This window comes from Vipera berus (genome assembly GCF_964194415.1).
Source record: "Vipera berus genome assembly, chromosome: 7".
NCBI lineage: Eukaryota > Metazoa > Chordata > Lepidosauria > Squamata > Viperidae > Vipera > Vipera berus.
This window is the reverse complement of record NC_138209.1, coordinates 31,714,835-31,733,415: the sequence shown is the minus strand read 5'-3', so window position 1 is coordinate 31,733,415 and position 18,581 is coordinate 31,714,835. Positions and strand designations below refer to the sequence as shown.

The 18,581-nt window shown below is 40.0% G+C and overlaps 1 protein-coding gene across 2 annotated transcripts in view; it reads right to left on the bottom strand.

The window, feature by feature from the left end:
* The window catches only part of MAML3 (mastermind like transcriptional coactivator 3), a 354,956-nt gene that overhangs the window by 203,453 nt on the left and 132,922 nt on the right, over positions 1–18,581 (bottom strand). The window lies entirely within an intron of this gene.

Genomic DNA, 18,581 nt, shown 5'->3' with positions numbered 1-18,581 from the left:
TAGAAAATGAACAGCATTCATCTCACAGTTGTTTTCTTCTTTCTTTTAATCACCATTATTTTTTGAAAGTTGATTAGCTATGGGAGTTATTCATTAGCTGCGCTGCAAAAAATCTGAATTATAAACACTCTGGTGGTGCTCTTTTCTAATCAACACACCTTGAATACTGTAATTAATATCAACATGATCAAAACATTACTTTAAAGGCAAGAACCATACACCCCTGAGTCTCCTTGAAAAAATAAATGATTGAACTCTTAAAATGACCTAAAATTGTCCCCAATGAGCTATTCCTTCCCTTTGATTTGAAAGAAATTTTTCATACAATTATTACATAGAATGGTCAAACTATTGTTCCTAAACTAAAAAATTCTCTTTTTAACCTATTTTTTCCCCAAAACCAACCAGCTTACAGGTAAGCTTCTTGTCCTGTCTTCAGGTGCCTTGGAGAATAGGTTGACCCCTTCTTCTCTCTGGCACCCCCTTAGATATTGGAACACTGCTATCATGTCATCCTTAGTCCTTCTTTTCATTAAACTAGACATACCCAATTCCTGCAACCGTTCTTCATATGTTTTAGCATTCAGTCCCCTAATCATCTTTGTTGCTCTTTTCTACATTCTTTCTAGAGTATCAACATCTTTTTATATTGTGGTGGCCAAAATTGGATGCAATATTCCAAGTATGATCTCACTAAGGCATTATAAAGCGGTATTAACACTTCGCTTGATCTTGATTCTATCCCTGTTAATGAAGCCTAGGACTGTGTTGGTTTTTTTGGCAGCTGCAGCACATTGGTGGCTCATATTTAAGTGATTGTCCACTAGGACTCCAAAATCCTACTGGTATTCCTCCTATTTTCTACATTATTTCACATATCTACCAATTGTTGAGAGATTAATTTAAATAAATAAATATAAATTAGTTTAACTCCCAATGCAAGAACTTAAATACAGTCAGCTTTTTCCTCATTGGTAACTTCCATATATGTTATGATTACAGATTCCAAAATTCCCAGCCACTATGAAAAGTAGACATTCTGGGAGTTTTTATACCAACATACTGAGAGGTCATTCATTGGCATTCTTCAGTCTCGAGAGACTATGGTATCGTGCTCTGGAAAGAGGTCCTAAAGCAGCATCTGTTGTGGCTAAAAAGGCCAATTTGAGAGTGGCAGTCCCTTTCAAACTGAGGGCAGATACAATCTGTCCCTTGTCCAGCCCCCAGATTTTGCTGGTTCCGGGACTGCCGGGACTGTAAAATTGCATCATTTATGGCCCTCACTTCTCCCAATGACATTGTGCATGGGAATAATGAATACAAATAATCCAAAGCAACAAGAAATACATCTATATTAAAGAAGCAATCCCCATATTTGAATTCTCACAGCTAAAACTTAGATGAGGCATGATAGAGACAGACAGACACGAATTTTGCTTCATCCATACTCAACAGTATGAATAAGAATGCCCATCCAGGAACAAGCAAGGATCCCTACTTAGAATGATCCTGCTGCAGAAAATGTTATTTTTTACTTCAGTCCTCAACTTCAGTCCTATTTTGTTTTGTTTTCTTACTGAAAACACCAAGAGGTTTTAAGATCTTCAAATAGCAATCACCAGAGAATTAAAATATGGTCAAAATGTTCAAATAATGGAATGAAGTATTTAGTTAGTTCCTTAATTTCAAACAAATAAAACAAAACACCTACAAAGTTTTTTTTTTATTTCAAAGAAGCCAGCAAAAATAATTTGCTTTACTTGCATGGGACACTGGAACCTACTTTTCTTACAAAAATTTGCAGAGCACTTTGTGTTGTGTGGCCAGGCTGAGGATTAATCTTATTTTAACTGGGGTTTTATTTATACAACTGGCCCAGGCTGAGGATTAATCTTATTTTAACTGGGGTTTTATTTATACAGGGACAAATATAATTTTTTAAACTTGTTTTTAACTTTTGTATCTTGGTTTTTAATTACCCTGTAAACCGCCCTGAGTCCTTCGGGAAAGGGTGCTATATAAATGTAATAAAATAAATAAATAAATAAATAAATAAATAAATAAATAAATAAATAAATAAATAAATAAATAAATAAATAAATAAACTTTTCCCCATAGGTTTGCCAGGTACCTAGAGGAGAAGCTCTAGTAAAACCATTAATTTCCAAAGAAACTCACCATTGCTAGTAAATTACACTCATTTTTTATAGACATTCCATTATTTGTTTCCAGTTTATTTAGAACAGGTACTGTGATTTATTTTTTTAAGGTATTGTTACAAAAGTCTGAAATTAAATGCAATATAACCATTGGTTTCATCACTTTCTTTCTCTTTCCCTTTCTGTTGTATAACCCAGAAAACAGGACAAGTCCTGATTTCCCCCCCATATACAGTAAAAGCTTCATTTGCCTTGAAACAAGCTATTTTAATTGCTTGACCGAAGGAGAATAATTGTTGACTAAATCAACTTTCTATTTGGACTTGGAAAGTAAAGCGTGAAAGTTCAAAATGACATTTAGAACATCTACCTGTTTTGCCACTTATTTGGAAAAAGACCTACCATTCACATTTCACATTATACAATGTAAAACTCTAAACACTTCAAAGCAACTCTATATAGAGTCACTAAAGCAACATATCAGCAACTCTGGCCCAAAACTGAACTTGTCACAAATCTGTAAAGGAGAAAGATAACTTGACAAATTTTCAGTTCCTGCATAAGAAATACTCTTCTTTTCACAAAGGTTTTTCCCCTTCCCAACTGTTTAAGTGTCTCTTAAATTTCTCTCCTGTAGTACCTACATAAAAAATACTCTTCATAAAGATTTACCCTCCAAGATTGTTTAAATGCCTCCTAAATTATTCTCCTTTGGTGCTATATTCAACTCTGCTTTGATGTTTAACCTGTTTCACAAAACAACACATAAAAACCTAAAAGAAATTATAAAACATTGCTTGATAGTGAAGGTCCTCCTGGATTCTGTAGTTTTGGACGGTTGGGACTTATTCTAGTCATTCTTGTTTGGATGTGAGATAAATGTCAGACAAGGTCCTGCGTGCTTGTGCCACGTGAGGGAAAGAAAAAAAAAGACATTCAAACATAGCTTCTCTCAATAGGCTCGCAAGTTTTAAACGTAGAGCGTTCTGTTTAAATTCCCACCATTTACAGTTGAAAAGACCAAGCAGATGATACTAAGAGAGCTTCTGCCTGAAATTCTAGGGAGCTTCAGCCAGTCAAACCAGGAAGTACTAATCTACAGGTAGGAGGTAAAACAATCATATATTGCACAAAGTGCTTCCCCTGGCCTTTGCATAAATACTGTATAATCATGTCCTTACTTTACCAGTCCATAGTTACGGGTTCCTTACCTCAATTCAGTATGAAAATAAAGCAAAACCTTTCTGCTTCCAGATATAGTTTATCCATCATTTACTTTTCTTACATTGCTAAATGATTTCAAGGCACTGAAGCCGTTTCATTGACCCATACCACGTCAAAAGACTTACAGCAGGCAAATAAATGTGCATTTTTCTGGCATCATCACATTAGATATTCAACCAACCAACCAACTTCTGGCACACTCCTAGCTGAACTCTCCTGTTAAATAAACAAAGTAAGAGCTGGCCACCAGACAAAAGAAGAATTTGTTCCCCTCAATGATTTTTCTGCTATGCAGTATGTAAACTGATAGGAAACAACCAGCTTTCATGTACATTTCTTGTTCTTTTATTATTTGTAATGATTTTCCTGGATATCTATCAAAAGAATATATTGTTCCCAGGTGCTATTTTACTGAGTCTGATTAATGAACAAACCACGGAGCGAACAAAAATTAAAACTACAAATTAAGAGCAAGAAGACTTAGCAGAAATAATGACAGAGAAATATATATCCAAATAGTGTGCTGATAATGAGTTTTTAGAAAATGCCAAGATTCGCTAAACTGCCGACAATATAGAATCTTTTCATATCATATCTAGGGCAAACCTGGGTTACTCACAAACTATACACTGAACCAAAAAAGAAAGTTAAATATTGACTCTGTTTGAGATTCTTATCAAGTAGAACTTTGCTGACAGTGAAAATTAAAACACTGTTCATTTGGAATTGGTGGGCAATGTCTGCAGCATTCTTACCATTTTAAGACCCCTTCCCATAATATCCAAGAAAGCAATTTGGGGTATGTTGTTATTTATTTACCTATTACAATCATTTATAGACATCTACTTTACAAGGACCTTAAGATGATAATTTTGGGGCATTATCATCATCATCATCATTAGTAAAACTACTACTATTTACCTTGAACTATCTAGGAAGCCTAAATATGAGTGACCCAAAGCTTGACAGAACAGGAATGTTGTTATGACTTTCTTGAGGGCAGTCTGATGGAGTCAGCCCCTGAGAAGATGTATCATCAAGCCTGTTTCCCTCATTTTCTTTGGAACAGGGATCCTCAATATTATTCATTTATTTAAATGATTTATGTAACTGCCCATCTGGGTGACTCTGAGTGGTTAACAGTTGATAAGACAAGATCATCTTTATTGTCATTTTTTACTGTGGGCACAACAGCACACATCCAAAATGAAATTTAGTTGCCCGCTCTCAAAGTGAAACACATACATGATACACACCTAAAACATACTATATATATATATATATATTTATTTAGCATATGGCTGGTCACACACAGAATTAAAAGCACTTCATATTTACAAGTTAGAACAGTTAAAACAATTTTTTTTAAAAAAAGAAGCAATTATAAAACCTAAGAAGAAAACAGAAATAACATTTCAGAGTTTAATGTCGAGTTTGGAGATCCAGTCAGTAGCTGCCGTTGTTACACAGAGGAAGTCCTTAAAATCTCCTGGGTATCTTCTATTAGTGCATTCCCTCACTATATGTTGGATAGTCTGTCAGGGAGCCCCGCAATCACATTGTGCTGAAGGTGTCTTTCCCCATATCGGCACACACCCCTGAGTCGTTCTAATTCTATACTATATACAACATACGTATACATAAAAATAAAATATTAAATACTGTCCATCTTGAATATATAATGGAAGGAGGAACCCTGAGAGTTCACAAGGTTAATGCTGTATGGAATGAAACTATGGCTGAATCTGGATGTTCTGCTACGGTTACCACAAAGCCTCCTCCCAAAAGGTAACAAGGAAAACAGGTTGTGAAGAGGATGAGTAGTGTCCCAGATAATCTTATGGACCCTGTGCTTCTGTGCTATGTCCTGGATGGGAGGGAGAGAGGGAACTGCCAATGATCTTTTTGGCCATCCTCACCACTCTCTGCACCGCCTTCCTGTCTGAAGGACTGTGATGCTATATGACAGGATGCTCTCAATCATCCCCTGTAGAAAGTGGTCAGGACAGGGCAAGGAAGATGAGCTTTTCTCATGCGATGCAGAAAGTGCAAATTTCCCAAATAACCACAATGGTATTAATACAACATAATTCCACCAAGCTCCTCAAAACACCTGATCTTCTACAATCATTAGGTTTACCTAATAATATCTTACATAAGGTGTGAAAGAATTACATTTTAAAGATTTCTCAGAATGCCAATTTGGTCAGGGTCATTTGAATCTCAGAAAGAATGGTAGCAGGCACTGTGACCAAGGAGGCACACTTCTTTAAGTAGGAGCTATGAATCCAAGAGAACCCCTAGATTCAACACCAATTCTCTGGGAGAGTGTTATTTCATTCAGAAATAGAGACATTGTAAACTCTATTTAACTAAAGAAGCATAGGAAACTTCCATTCTTCTTGGTTATTCAGAAATGGACGGCATGAAAGGCTAAATCCTTATTGGTTTATATGAATTCGCAATAGCTCTTAGTTTCTGAAATGGTAACTGAGTAGTTACTGAGACACCTTTTCTTACAAACACACAGCAGAGTGAAATAATATACAACAAGTATCAAACCTGTCCTTCAGTAGGCCAAGATTTAAGGTTCTTACATGTACTCTCAAAATGCTATGGAAATGCAACTAGAACATTATTTTTCAAGGTCTGATGTCTGCTGCTCTGTTCAATAATTTTCAACAGATCTAATCAATGTAACAAACAGCTCTGGAATTGCTAATTGAGCTGTGAATCTTTTCCCCTCTTAATTAAAAGTTTAAATAATGAGTCAAATTACAGCTCTGGTGAGAGTTCACTTTAGAGCAAATAAGATAAAAAGCAGCAAGTAAAAAAAATGCCTAACATTGATAGAAATACCAAAGATAGCGACATTTTTTCCTCACGTCTGCTGCAACCACAAATGTTCTTAATTGTGGGATCTTGAATACATCCATGGAAAATGAAGTCGGCATCCCCATAAAGCTCGTCTGCAGAAGGAAGCATGAAGTGCTCCAAAATCTCCTGGTAGACAGCTGTGTTGACCCTGGACTTAATGAAGCACAGTGGACCAACACCAGCAGATGACATGGCTCCCCAAATCAACACAAACTGTGGAAACTTCACACTGGACTTCAAGCATCTTGCAGTGTGTGCCTCTCCATTCTTCCTCCAGACTCTGGGTCCTTGGTTTCCAAATGAGATGCAAAAGTTGCTCTCATCAGAAAAGAGGACTTTGGACCACTGAGCAACAGACCAGGTCTGCTTTTCTTTAGCCCAGGTAAGACGCTTCTGATGTTGTTTGTTGTTCAGGAGCGGCTTGACAAGAGGAATACGACATTTGAAGCCCATGTCCAGGATCCGTCTGTGTGTGGTGGCTCTTGATGCACTGACTCCAGCCTCAGTCCACTCCTTGTGAATGTCCCCAACACTTTTGAATGGCCTTTTCCTGACAATCCTCTCCAGGCTGCGGTCATCCCTGCTGCTTGTGCACCTTTTTCTTCCACACTTTTCCCTTCCACATAACTTTCTATTAATGTGCTTTGATACAGCACTTTGGGAACTTCCAACTTCTTTTGCAATTACCTTTTGAGGCTTTCCCTCCTTATTGAAGGTGTCAATGATGGTTTTCTGCACAACTGTCGGGTCAGCAGTCTTCCCCATGATTGTGATTCCTACTGAACCAGACTGAGAGACCATTTAAAGGCTCAGGAACCCTTTGCAGGTGTTATGGCTTAATTAGCTGATTAGAGTGGGACACTTTGAGCCTAGAATATTGCACCTTTTCACAATATTCTAATTTTCTGAGATTGTGGATTTGGAGTTTTCATGAGCTGTACGCCATAATCATCACAATTATGACAAATCACAGCTTGAACTATCTTGCTTTGCATGTAATGAGTCTATCTCATATATTAGTTTTCCCTTTTAAGTTGCATTACTGAAATAAATGAACTTTTGCATGATATTCTAATTTTTCGAGTTTCACCTGTAGAACAGATGAAAGAAAAGAAGCTGAAGAACAAGAAGACCAAAGAATACTTAATCAAGAAATACCACTTAGAAACAAGGAAGATCAAGGAAGCACTGGAAATAATAAAGCAGCAAATAATAGCTATAGCCAGGAAAATCAGTAGATACAAAGCTCGAATTGTAAATTATAGGCAGAACCTCCAATTTCAATCCAATCAGAAACGTTTCTACCAATGCATCAATGGAGAAACTGCAATGAATCAGTCAGTACCTGACAAAGAAGAAACAGTGCAGTTCTGGAAGCAGATATGGGATAACCCAAAGAAACACAACAAGGATGCGGCTTGGTTAAAAGAGGTGGGTGCAAATAAAACAGAAGTTGAAATGAAAGAACTAGTAATAACAACAAAAATGGTAGAAAAAAGAGCAAGGAAAATCAAAAATTGGTCAGCACCAGGTGAAGATGAACTGCATGGGTTTTAGTTGAAATATCTAACTGTTATACACCCACTCATTGCCAAGCAGTTCAACAATATACTACAAGGAGGAGAAATTGAAAAGTGGCTAACAACTGGGGAAACCTACCTAATAACGAAAAATCCAGCAAAAGGGGCAACACCAGGCAACTACAGGCCAATTACCTGCTTACCAACAACTTTCAAATTGCTAACTGGTGTGGTAGCTGATGCAGTACAACAACATCTAGTTGAAAACAATCTCTTTCCACCCAAGCAGAAAGGAAACCGCCCCAACAGCTGATGAACAAAAGATCAACTCCTAATAGACAAAATGATCTTGGAAAACTGCAAGAAAATGAAGACCAACCTGAATGTGGCATGGATTGACTACAAAAAGGCATTTGACTCTCTGCCACATGACTGGATAATCAAGTGCCTAGAAATAACAGTAGAAACATCAGAAAATTTGTGCAAAGATCGATGGGACAATGGAAGACACAGTTGCAGGTCAATGGTGAAAGACTGGGAGAGGTTAATATCAAGAGAGAAATATTTCAAGGAGATTCATTATCACCACTACTATTTGTTATTGCACTGTTCCTCTGTCAACAATACTGAATAACTCAGGACATGGCTATCAAACATCAAAAACATCTGCCAGACTATCCCACTTCCTTTACATGGATGATCTGAAGCTGTATGGAAAAACATCATCTGAAATAGAATCGCTGTTGAACCCTGTCCGTATATATATAGCCAAGATATTGCAATGGAGTTTGGCTTGGACAAATGTGCCACACATACTCTCAAACAAGGAAAAATAGTGAAAACTGAAGGAATCAAGATGCCCCACAAAAATAACATTAAAAGTCTGGATGAGAAAGATTACTACAAATACTTGGGTATCCTTCAAGCTGACAAGATCAAGCACACTGAAGTCAAGAAAAGGATTAGAGGTGAGTACATCAAGAAAGTGAAGATCTTAAAGTCCAAACTCAATGGAGGAAATACCATGAAGGCAATCAATACCTGGGCAATTCCAGTCATTAGATACACAGCTGGAACAGTGGACTGGATTCAAGCAGAACTAAAAGCAATGGATAGGAAGACCAGAAATATAATGACAATGAATCATGCCCTTCATCCACACAGTGACATTGACAGACTCTATCTACCAAGGCAAATAGGTGGACATGGAATACTGCAAGTACATCAGATGGTTGAAGAAGGAAAAAAATGGCTTTGGAAGAATATCTGAAGGACAATGATGAAGATGCCCTGAAATTAGTATATCAGGAAGGCTTACTGACTACTGAAGAGACCAAACTGGCCTACAAGAAAGACCAAATGAAGAACGGAATAGAGGCATGGGAAGACAAAGCACTACATGGCCAGTACATTAAAAAAAATAGCTGGAAAAGCAGATAGTAACAAGACCTGGCAATGGCTAAGAGCAGGAAAGTTGAAGAAAGAGACCGAGGGGCTAATTCTGGCTGCACAAGACCAAGCCTTAAGGACAAATGCATACAAAGTCAAAATTGAGAAGATAGCAACAGACAGTAAGTGCCGCCTATGCAAAGAAGCTGAAGAAACAGTGGACTACCTGGTAAGCTGCTGCAAGAAGATCACACAGACTGACTACAAGCAGTGGCATGACAAAGTAGCAACAATGGTGCATTGGAAGATCTGCAAGAAATATCATTTGCCTGTAAGCAAGAACTGGTGGGATCATAAAATAGAGAAAGTCATAGAAAATGATAAAGTTAAACTGCTTTGGGACTTCAGAATTCAAACAGACAAGCACCTGCAACATAACACCCTGGACTTAATAATTGTCGATAAGAAAGACAAAAAAGTTTGGATAGTGGACGTGGCAGTGCCTGGAGACAGCAGAATAGACAAGAAAGAACTGGAGACGATAACAAAATACAAAGACCTACAAATAGAAATAGAAAGACTGTGGCAAAGGCAAGCAAGGGTAGTACCAATAGTAACAGGTGTCTTGGGTGCAATCCCAAAACAACTGGAGTACCACGTGAACACCACTGGCATTGACAAATTCGCCATTAGTCAATTGCAAAAGGCGGCCTTACTAGGAACTGCTTCCATCCTGCGACGATATCTGTAATACCATCAAACATCCACATCTGCCTATCCCAGGTCCTTGGTAAGGACTCAATAGGTAGACAAAAATGCCAAATCCAGTCTGAACATCTGGCTGACTGTGCAATGATCAATAATAATAAAATAAAAATAAAGTTGGAAGAGACCTTGGAAGTCTTCTAGTCCAACCCCCTACTATGGAAAGTAAAGTTCAGTAATCTGGAAAAAATCAAAAGCAAAACCAACAACACACTGCCATATTAGTGTTCTGAATGTGAATTTTGAACACTGAGGAAACTCAACTAAGAACATTCTGAGAATAAGCAGGAAAAGGATGAGAGAAAAGGATTCAAACATTGGGATAATGGCTTCTCAAATTTATAGTCCTTTCCCAGAATGTAGCAATCTATTCAAACCTAAATAATATCCTGCTTTTTGTTCACAACTACACTTGCAGCAAGGCTTATAATGTTCAGGTCAAATTATCAAAAATAAATTGGCAGATGCTAAAGTTGTGCATTACATTTATAGATCTCTAACATTAAAATGTATACAAAAAGGAATTGTACAAAGAGAGGTACAACGTTATTAGATTAGTGGACCAAAAACATTTATAAACACTACATGTAAAACTATCTCTCAATTCTGTCTGTAAACAATATATGCATTATGACTAAAATGTGTCTTAACATCAGCAAATGAATCAGTTACACTTTAGTTGGAAAACATAAGAAGCAAACTAGCAGTTTCCGGTAAATTGAAGTTTAATCAATCTATCTACTCCCTTCGTCACCTATCAGATTGCAATACAGAAGCTGTTTCTTTTAGTAACAGAGACTACTATAAGGCTCTGAATAGGATCTATCTAATGACATTAACTATCCATAGTGACTATAGTTTTCTTAGCTAGACAGCTCAGGGGAAGGGAAGTCTGCCTCTTTGATTTGTTTATTTTGATATATCAAAGGTGTCCATAGGGGGTCAAGAGTCGGCAAATGATGAAAGCACTATCAGGCTGCTACAATACAATTTCCGTTCCTTTTGTAGGTGTGTCAGGATGTTGTTGCATGCACATAGGCAAAGAACAGAACTTGCCTTGCAACAGCATGAAGCTGCTTTCGTGATTTTAGAAAAAGGCCTCAGATCCTGCAGATGCCTCTGAATATACCAATAGCATTTTTCCCCCCAATTAATGTTATTCCTATTCATTTTCCAACCTAAGGGAAGTTTGATATGGCTATGTGCAACAGGAATTGTCTCGGTATGGTTGCAGGAGAGGGTGGTCTTATTCAGGTTTTGGCAATCCGGTACCCTGGGAGTTACACAACCCTCCATTTTGAACCATACTGTATGTCTGCATTAATTACAGTCAGAGTGTGTAGAACAAACATGCTTTTGTCTTTAAAATCTGTGCTGGGTCTCCAGTCAAAAATGGTAGAATATGAAGCTGTTAATTAGAAATCCCTGAGTGTAGTAAAATTTTGGATGACCTGTGATGAATGGCTACCCCTAAGAAGCAGGTTGATAAAATATCCTTAACTGACCTCCCTCCCTTTAGGCAAAATTCTGTAGTATTTAACATTCTGTAGTATTTAACATAACATGAGAGCCTTGGTGGAGCAGTGGGCTGATGCCTCCTTAAGTAACACCAGCTGCCTGCAATTAGTGCAGGTTCGCATCCCACCAGGCTCAAGGTTGAGCCTTCCATCCTTCCGAGGTAGGTAAAATGAGGTAGGTAAAATGAGGACCCAGATTGTTGGGGGCAATAAGCTGACTTTGTAATAATGCCGCTTGGGGTGTGTGTGAAAGCCCTAACAAGCAGGCATATACATAGAATGAAGGCTACTGCTAAGCTTGTAAGCCGCCCTGAGTCTTCGGAGAAGGGCGGGATATAAATGTAATAAAAATAAAATAAAAAAATAAATAAATTTCCCTTGCCAAATACTCCCAAATATTACTCTTGTCAGGGAACAAATTCATTTCCATAAACCCATTAGTCAGCTGGGTCACAAAGTATATTAGGTACAATGCTATAACACATTTCTATCCCCTTCCCAGTGTTTTCCCCACGGTCCTTGCTACAAAATAGAGTCCTTAATGCCCACTTGTCAGTCTCTGAGTTCTTCTGTAGTCTCAAAGGTGGGAGCTTCGGCATCAGGACTGGTTCAATGCTGTGGTCAAGAACTGCCGGCTTGACGTGGGTCCAGTGGATCCTGGCGTCCTTCTCAGCTACCTTTATGACTGTTTGAGTTGTTAGGAGGATGTGAAAGGGTCCTTTCCACCTGGGTTGCAGCAGGAATTTCCGAGAAAATGACTTGACCCAGACCCAGTCCCCTGGCTCAAAGGGATGGAGATTCTCTTTGAGCGGCACTGTCTGTATGAAGGTGCTGTTTCCAGTCTCCAGAATTGATGGTGCAGGGCTAAAAGATAGGATGATAAGACCACCTCTCCCCTCTCTAGGTTAAGGGAGTGGGAATCTAAACCCTTTAAGGCATTGAGAGGGGGCAGACAAAGAGTAATTTGAAAGGGGAAATGCCCAAATCTCACCTAGGCTTGGTTCTGAGGTGGAACAGGGCTACAGGTAGCATTTGGGGGCATAACAAAGTGTGTCTCCTGACAAATTTTGTCTAGGTCTTAGGTTTCATGTTCTGGCATTCTACCCCACCCCCCTGAGGCTGGCTGGTAAGGCACATGAAGGTTCTGGATCATCCCTAGAACCTAGAACACATGGGATACAAAGTGTTTCCCTCGGTCTATGTCTAAGATGCTGGGTACTCCGAACTTTGGCACTACATCCTTGAATAGGTGCCCGGATGTTTCAAGTGCAGTGGCATGATGACAGGGGAAAGCTTCTACCCAGTGGGTAAATTGATCCCTACGTACTAGAGCGTATTGAAAACCATTAGCTCTAGGTAGCTAAATAAAGTTGCAGAGGGCAATGGAAGCCAATGAGTCTCCCGTCTGGAACTTACCAAAACCCTTCCTGAATGGTTGCTTCGTATTTCTCAACACATAACTCAGCCTCCTCTTGCTCTAGGAAATCCTGATAAGGGATTTTTGGGTAGACCTTTATTGAGTGAGCGACAGTGGGTGCAGGGATAGGTTGTGTGGAACCCACTTGGCTGTGTAGTCTGCATATTGGTTACTTTTAGTCAGTGCTTTTTTTGAAAAAAAAAGGTGCCTGAACTCATACACGTCATACAACCCGCTTTGCCTACCGTACAAGGTTTACTTTTGTAGTTGGAAAAAAACCCTTCAATTTTTAGTGTATCTAAAAGACGGATTTTGTTCAAGGTAAGTTAATACTAGTATTGATGTTGCCATGCATTGTGTGGCTTTAAATTACAAGATGGCATTTTTATTAATCTTTTGGGACATTTACCACTGGCATACCCATTTAGTTTAATGAGTGGAAATGTCAGCTTTCTATGTGGAATGAAATTGGCCCAATAAAACAAAATTTGGTTGCTTTTAAAAGATTGAATTATTTTTAAGAAGCTTTCAAACAAGGTGGAAAAATTTACATTTGGAGTTTAATACGGATATTGACTTGAAACAAATTAAAGTTGAAACTTTGTCAGTGAACAGATTACTTTTAATTTACCTTTAAATTAAACCCAATTTAATAAATAGATCTGATTAAACCTTATACTGTAGGTCTGCCTTTACATCTGACTAATACATAAATTAATATATATTATTAATAATAATACTGTAAAACCTCCAAATCACAAGACATCAGCTTTATTATTATTCTTCCCCTCTGAAGTTTGAATATAAAGTATAAAAGACTAAAAAGAGATTTTTGTAGACATCCCAGCCTTTGAACTACCCAAGGAACTGAAACAGCAAAACTTTGCCGTCAGGCAAGCTTCCACGCCAACTGCCTTTCTTTCCTCTTGCTTTGCCTCTTTTTAATCTCGCACCCTACCTTCTGTCAGGGAAGGCAAAAGGCTCACTCACTCTCTCATGAAAGATGGCCTCCATGTTTATGTGTGTCTCCCACTGCCACCATCGGCTTCCACACCACATGTTCCGGCCCAGCCAATCAAGCCACACTCTGGCTGTGGTACTCCAGTACCTTATGGTTCCTCCTAGAGGAAACGGACAGTGCCGGAAGGGACACCGCTCACACTGGGCATTTTCAAAAGCAAACTAAGACAGGAAGGGCAACAATAGGAAAAGAATGCAACTCTGGAAAATCCATCAAAAAAAGGTGCCGGAACTCTATGACAAAAAAGCCCTGCTTTCAGTGATCTGGGTATTATCCTTTCGATGGGCTTGGCAGTGTATGATGGCTATGGCTGAGTGCAATTAGATAGCTTGTAATAATTTAGAAACCAAGGGCAATTGGGTGTCCTGCCAAGGTTAGAAATCCCCATTGCTTCCAAAGAGCATCTGTGGCATGGCAAAAGCTGAACGCATATCTAGAGTCCATATATATATATTGGTAGACTGGTTTCTCATGGCTTCACATGCTTGGGTCAGTACTACCAATTTGGTGGCTTATGCATTGTGTGAGGGTGATAGTGGAGAGACCCAGACGATCTCGTACAGGGAGGTGAATGCAGCACTGGTGACTTGGGTCCCCTCATGCAGATAGAATGAACCAACAGTGAAGAGTTCCAGGTCTGGATTTTGCAGAGGCACATCAGTCAGGTCAGGTCGCGGCAGCTCAGCATCGTGGATAAGATGGAGGCTGTCATATAGGATGCTCTCCATCTACTCCATTGGCAACAGGGTGACTGGATTCAGTATAGAACATCACTCAAAAGTTATGTGGTCTGTGGTGAATGGCTTGGCTTCAGACTGTGCTAGTCACTGCTAGGTGAAGGCTTGGGTTTAGGTTTTAAGGAGAATGGTGAAAATGTCATGTGAAACCCTTAATGTGAGTGGGAGGCCAAGGATGAGGTTGATTGAACGTTTTACTATTTTTACAGTTGCAGCAACTACCCGCAGGCAGGGGATGGTTCCCCGAGCTACTGGGTCCAGTCGGACAGAATAATATGTTACTGGTCACATTGTGGCACCAAATTTTTGTGTTAATAGTCCTGAACCCACCCCCTGATTTTCGTGTATGAAAAGTATGAAGAATTTCTGGTAGTCTGGCAAGCTGAAGACTGGGGCTGAGGTTAAGGTTTGTTTTACTTTTTCAAATGGTTGGGCCAGTGATTTAGTCCATAAAACAGAGTCATTTCCTTTGTTGTTAACTGAACGAAGGGTCTAGCCAGCTCCCCAAATGAGAAGATCCAAAACCTGCAGAATCCCAGGACTCCCAGGAGGGCTCCAACCTGGCATTTGGTTCTAAGGGGCTTCAAGCCCAATATAGTCCTGACCCACTCCGATACTAATTTGTGGGTCCTGGGGGAGATGATGTAACCCAAGTAGGTCACCTCCCTTTGTAAATACTAGAGCAGCGATGGCAAACCTTTTAGAGACCAAGTGCCCAAACGGCAAACCAAAACTCAGTTATGTATCGTTGAGTGCTGGGTGGGTGTGGCCCATTGAGTGGGCATGACCCATTGGATGGGCATGGCTGTGGTGGTAATGGCAGACTGGGTGGGACTATAAAGTTCAATCAGTCAATTCCAACTTTGCGAGATCTTTTTTTTTTCCCGTGAGAAGTTGAAATTGATTGATTGATTGAACCTTTTTTCCCCCCAACACAGCGGTGGAGGCCTAAAGTGAGAAGGCTTTATAAAACCCTGCTGAAAGCCTAGGACTGGGGTGACAGCGCGCGTGCCCACAGAGAGGGCTCTGTGTGCCACCTGTGGCACACGTGCCATAGGTTCGCCACCGCGGTACTAGAGCTTTGTAGATGATGCCTTGTGTCCTCTTTCAGCCAGGCAGTGGAGTATAAGATGAGTATGTTCTACAGTCATCCTCTGTCTCAAAAGCTAATAACAAGTCTTCCACACACTGGACTAAGATTGATTTTCATGGCAGGTGGATGGATGACAAGTTTGCCTTTAGGAACTGGGAGAACAGAGTGGGTGATTCCGTATACCTCTGAGAAAGATGAACCCAGGTGTATTGCTGGTCTTCCTATGTAAAAACAAACAGGTATTGTGAAGCGAGATCTACCAAAATGCTAAAGGAAGCTGCACAAAGGTCTATTACTGTGAAAATGGTTGCTGAAGCTGGTATTCCGGTGATGATAGTAGCTGAGTTTGGGTTGTGATGGGGGTTTCCCGATACTCCCATGTAACACCTCTACTCCGCGAGCTGCATTGGCTTCCGGTTGCCCTCCGCATGAGATTCAAGGTGCTGGTGATGACCTATAAAGCCCTAAATGGCTTGGGTCTGGGATATTTGAGGGAACACCTGCTGCCGGCATCAAGCTCCCTTCGTCCTGTGCGCTCCCACAGGGAGGGTCTCCTCAGGGTACCGCCGGTAAAAGATTGCCGGTGGACAATACCCAGGGGAGGGCCTTCTCTGTGGGTGCGCCGGCCCTTTGGAACCAGCTGCCTGTAGAGCTTAGGACTGCACCTGACCTTCGCTCATTCTGCCGGGACCTGAAGACCTGGCTCTTCGAGCTTTCTGGCCTAGACTGAGACTATTAACTGGGGTTTTAATTGTATTTTTAATTGTAATTGGGTTTTTATTTCAAGGTTAGTGTAATTATTTTAATTGTTTTTAATTTTTGTAACTTGTTGCATTGTTTTAAAAAACCTTGTGAACCGCCCTGAGTCCTACGGGAGAAGGGTGGTATATAAGTTTAATAACATAAATAAAATAAATAAATAAAAATACCACTGGGGCCCTAGGTATCATATATGCATTCACAAGCCTCAGATTGTATACAGAATGAAAAATAGGGTTGCCCTCTGAGCAATCTGTCCGCAACAAAACTCCAAGGTTCCTTTCTTCAGGCTCCCACAATCCACAGTTTTCTCCGCACCACGAGGTGAAGGTACATTTCAGCCTGTGGTCTGCTGCCTCTGGGTTTTCAGGCAAATGGCCCAGGAGGACTCTTGTCAGCTGAAATTTCTCAGAGTACCTTTTTTATCTGGACCCCGCTCAGTGATTCCTAACTGACTGCCCGGGAGCAAGCTTCTCACTTTCTTTATCAGTTTTTCTTCTACTCAGTCTCTGTCCTTCCTTTGCAGGTCTTGTGCTCTGGCCAAACCCCTTTGCTTTCCAGTCATGGTCCTGTGGGACTAGCAGTGGGTTTGGGTGCAACTAGGAAAAGCATGGAGGGAGCAAGATCCAGCTGTGGTTGGGGAAGAGCTCCTTTCTTTCATACACACACACACCTTTTCACTTGCTCTCTCTGGGCCTCAGAAAATCTTAGCAAATTTGTGGTACTCACCTCTTTCAAGCAGCCATCGGGTTCAAAAAGTCCCACAACTCCCTCTACTACCCTTATCTGATCGGGCAAGGTCCAGGGAAAGAAGCCTGTTGCCAGACAAAGAAGCCTGTTGCCAGCTACGTGAAGGCTTACCTGGGCCTGTTCCATTGGCTAGGTTAGCTGCAGTCCCTTCATGGCTGCCAAAATTGTTGGAAGTTGAATTCCAGGCTCATCCTTCCAACTGGAAAATGAGGCAGAAGTGCCGTCTTAGCAGAAATAAAGAGGTCGAAGCAGGCTGCTAGAAAGGTGGTTTGATTTATTCAGAAGCGAAGTGACAGACAGCATTCGGTTCTGGGACAGCTGACAACCAGGTTTGGTGAGCAGATGGGTTTTTATAGGATTTCGGGGCTTTGTGATTGGGACATCGCAGCTTTGTTGTACAATAGTCTTAAATGTGTCTTTTTTAAAGTTCCAATTGTGGTGGTTTAGCTCCTAATGTGGTTGAAGGGTCATGTCCTGCCCTTCAGGTTAAGTGGGGAATGCAGTTTTAAGTGTTATTGTTTGTGTTTTAATCCATTTAGTCTTTGGCTTCTTGCAAAACCTGCAGCTGGCAACATTCTGTTTATAAATAGGCTATAGCCAGCGGCACTTTCTCCTCCTGATTGGAGCTATTCTGGACACTTGGTATCCGCTCTCAATAACCATTCCACTTTTGCAAATGGATACAAAGTATCTCATTCGTGGATACTTGTGTGAAAATCACTTCAAACTGCTTTCCTAGTCTGCGAGAGAGTGCAGCTTGATTTTTACGTTGTGGGAAGTTTTTCTGTTCCTTGGGGTGGTATTCCTTCCAGCCTGATTTTCCTGGGAGGGAGAAGCTTCCTAGAGTTTGATACTAACACCATATAGCAGAGATCCATGTTTCTTGCTCCCTATTGAGCCTAACTCGTTGAGGATGTTGGGTCATTCTTATGACGAAAAATATTAGGAAAACATTTATGGGATGAAAAAATTATTTGCATGCACACTTTTTCTTCACTGCAAAAATGGGGCAAAGCAGATAATATCTTTTAATAAAGTGCCCTTTGTAAAAGGCACATCATGATAGAGAATACAAGGAATAAGTTTTCATTAAAATGATAATGGAAGTGTAAAGTTTTAACACCTTATTCTTTCTCCACTGGCACAGCTTGGGTCTGATTCCTTTAACAGCAATCTTCAAGAAACTGTAGTTACTTGAAGCCGAACTGAACTTTGAAACATGAAACAAAACTTGACTGCATACTGGGAGAAATGACATAAGAAATTAAGGGAGTAGATAGTTTTCGCTGAGTGATTGACAGGGAATACTACAATAATTTGAAGTTATTTATACAACTATATTTATTTACTACC